This window comes from Chrysemys picta, chromosome 4, assembly GCF_011386835.1.
Source record: "Chrysemys picta bellii isolate R12L10 chromosome 4, ASM1138683v2, whole genome shotgun sequence".
Classification (NCBI taxonomy): Eukaryota; Metazoa; Chordata; order Testudines; family Emydidae; genus Chrysemys; species Chrysemys picta.
In genome coordinates, this window is record NC_088794.1 from 1,335,175 (window position 1) to 1,338,938 (window position 3,764).

At 48.4% G+C, this 3,764-nt stretch overlaps 1 long non-coding RNA gene across 1 annotated transcript; it reads left to right on the forward strand.

The window, feature by feature from the left end:
• The first annotated feature begins 820 nt into the window (after positions 1-820).
• On the forward strand, positions 821-3,672 carry LOC135983286 (uncharacterized). The gene is made up of 2 exons (XR_010600864.1): positions 821-960; positions 1,998-3,672. It is a non-coding gene; the product is annotated as an uncharacterized LOC135983286 (long non-coding RNA).
• Positions 3,673-3,764: the final 92 nt, after the last annotated feature.

The window sequence follows — 3,764 nt, forward strand, 5'->3', positions numbered from 1 at the left end:
CGGAGAGAGGAAGCCTTACAGATAAGAGCATTCCGGTAATGGGTATAGGCGGGAAGCCATTTGACTGTTCTGTATTACAGGAGGCTGCTGTAGAAATCTCTGGTGTCTCCTCCTCCCATGCCTTTCTGCTAGCCCCGGATTCCCCAGTTAACCTCTTAGGCAGAGATCTGTTGTGTAAACTACGTGCTCAGATTTTCTTTTCAGATGACAAAATCATTCTTCGGTTGCCTCAAACCCAACTTCCCCAGCTGTGTGCTGTTCTAACCCAAGTTTCAAAGGACCCGATCCTGCCTGCGGACCAAATCTTACCCGAGCGACTCAGACAGGAGGTAAACATCTCCCTGTGGGGCACTTCAAGGGCAGACTTGGGGACTCTCCAGACAGAGCCAGTGCGTATAAACCCTGAAGCCAGGCATTGAAATTCCTCGGATTCGTCAGTATCCCATCCCCCAAGAAGCTCTGCTTGGCCTCCGGAGTCTTATCACCACATTCCTACGGTTGGGAGTGCTGGTTCACACCAAGTCTCCTTTCAATACTCCCATCCTGCCAGTAAAAAAACCTGACATGGACTCAGAGGGAAAACCGGTATACCGATTTGTCCAGGACTTACGTGCAGTAAATAAGGTTGTCCAAGCTAGACACAATGTGGTACCAAACCCTCACACAATCCTGACTGCCATTCCAGCAGGTACTGCTTGTTATTCAGTAATAGACTTGTGTAATGCTTTTTTTAGTATTCCTCTAGATAAGGACAGCTGGGATATCTTTGCATTTACATGGACGGACCCAGAAACTAGGAGAGCAGAACAACTGACCTGGACTCGGCTCCCGCAAGGATATGTTGAGTCCCCGACTATTTTTTCCTCTATCCTGACACGTGACTTAGCTGATATCAGCCTACCGGGTGGGTCTACATATCTCTTGTATGTGGATGACGTCCTGGTTTGTTCTCCGGATCAGGTAACATGTGAAACAGACACTATTTACTTGCTAAATTGCTTGGCAGACAAGGGACATAAAGTATCTCCTTCTAAGTTGCAGTTTGCCAAAGACAAGGTAACTTATCTTGGTCATGTACTCACCCCTGGGTATCGAGCGTTATCTAGTACCCGTATTCAGTCAATTCTTAACATTCCCCGACCAGAAACAAAACGCGAAATGCGGGGATTTTTAGGCCTGGCAGGATTCTGCCGTTCCTGGATTCCAGGTTTTGGGGAGATGGCAAAACCCCTCTTTGAACAGATCACCCATGATGCTGAGGAGCCCCTTCACTGGGATTCTGGGGCCATCAAAGCCTTCCAGGGAATTAAAACAGCTTTGGTCTCAGCCCCAGCCCTTGGACTCCCTGATTATCGCAAACCCTTTGTTCTCTATGTACATGAGCGACTTGGGGTGGCCTCTGGTGTCCTTACTCAGGCTTTTGGACCCAGAGAACGACCTGTGGCCTATTTCTCCAAAAAATTGGATGCTGTGGCACAGGGCTTTCCTGGCTGTCTCCGAGCAGTGGTTGCTGCTGGTCTCCTGGTACCCCAAGCGGAAAAAGATTACCTTGGGCCATCCACTGACCTTACGGACCCCTCATGCAGCTCAACAATTGTTGGTCCAAAAGGGCACGCAACATTTGACCTCTCAAAGATTAACGCATTTGGAAGTTTCTTTATTGTCCAGGACCAATTTAAAAATTGAACAGTGCCATACCTTGAACCCTGCAACCCTTTTACCGTTCCCGGACTATGATTATGAGCCCTCACATGATTGCCTTCAGATAGTGCAACATCAAGAAAAACCTCGAGTAGACCTTTCAGATGTGCCCATTCAAAATGCTGAACTGGAACTGTATACTGATGGTTCAGCACGGGTCATGGAGGGCCAACGGGTATCTGGGTTTGCAGTAACTACTCAGTTTGATGTATTACAGTCTGCTCCCCTGGGACCTTCCACCTCAGCTCAGGCAGCAGAATTGATAGCCCTCACCCGAGCATGTGAGTTGGCAGCAGGTATGCGGCTCAATTTCAGTCCCTACCCGCTGATGTTCCTGCCCACCGGATCGCTCCAGGAGACTGGGTCTATGTGAAAGAGTGGAAACACGAGCCTCTCCAACCCCGGTGGGCGGGCCCTTTCCAAGTCCTTCTTACCTCTCACACTGCTGTTCGAGTGAGAGAGCGAGACACTTGGATACACCACACCCGAGTCAAGCTAGCCCCTAGGACGGGGCCAGAAGCAGACGACTTCGGACCTCGAGGGAGCACCGCCAGCTCTTCCCACCGCGACCCGGAAGAGCCAGAAGCAGACGATACCTGGAAAGCTGAACCTCTTGAGGGACTAAAGCTTCTGTTCCGGCGAACAAAATCCTAAGACTTTATAACTATGGGTTCTCAGACGGTGCTGCAGTGGCTATTGCTTTTGGGTTTGCCCCTTGTACAAGCTAATCCACACCCAGCCGCTAAATCTCTTCAGCAAATAGCCACATTGGGACACTTATCTGATTGTTGGCTGTGTCACAAAACCCGCTCTGAGGAAGGAATAGGATTGTGGGCTGTACCAGCAAATCTTTCTGAAGTACTCTCCTTACAGGTAGAACGGAAAACTGAATGGGCATGGATTGGGGAATATCAATATGACAAATATGGGAGAAGGTCTGAGGTTTGGCATTATTATTGGGCAGCTAAGGGGGTCCCTCTTTTTGAAGTTCTTGGGATCGGGTATAAAATGCCCCTTTGTTTGGAGAATGCTGAAGGAAGGGGGAGGGAAGTGGGCTACCTTCCCCTGGAGGCCTGTGATCAAATCCTTCGGTTTGAGGTCAGAAATGGAACCTTTTACCCTTTAAATACCCCTGAGAATGCCCAAAAACCCCATTGTCTCCTACACATGGCCATTACTGTGAGACCAACAGGCTTTTGTTATCAAGGGCAGTGGTTTCCCTCATTCCTCCCGTTAGGCCCCATAAATAAGACACATATGTATTATATAGATATTTACTCTGGCATTCTGTTGCCCCACACATCCCTTGAAAGGATGTCTGGATGCCCGGAGCCTATGGGATCACTTGCAAGTTTTACAGCTAACATATTTAAGGTTACGTATTGTGGAGCCATTTTAAACACTACCCATGCCCTAGGAAACTTAAATGTTTCCCATTGGAGGTGCCAGGACCGGCTAGTGAGTAACTCCGGGAGCTGGGATAGAAGGGTGACCTGGCGCCATCGAGTTGCAGGTAATACCCTTACCCTCTATTTAGAGACCCCTGGCTTGTATTTTATCTGTGGCCACAATGTCTATAAAGCTCTTCCTCCAGGTTGGCAAGGTCGGTGCGGTGTAGCCCGGGTGTTACCAGATGTCCAAGTAAACGACACATTGGATGCCAGCCAGATTCTTAATCTGGGCAGCTATGCCCATAAGTTTTTGACACCCCCCCTTATAAGGACTCGAGCGAAACGTGCCAACAATCCCCTAGTAGTCAGGCAAACGGGGTTTCACTCCTTTGTTCGTGCGCTCATTCCTGGGTTGGGGGTAGCCGAGCTAGAAAAAGCAGTAGTAAATATTTCTGCAGAATTAGAAAAAATAGCCAATGCATCAATAGACGCTTTGCAGAAGTTGAAACAGGAGATTAATGAGGTGGCAGAAATAGCTTTGCAAAATAGACGTGTGTTAGATGCTATGAATGCTGAATTAGGAGGGGCTTGTGCTCGCATCGGGGAAAAATGTTGTTTCTATGTTAATCATTCTGGCTTAATTGAGCAGGATTTACAAGCCATTAAGAATGC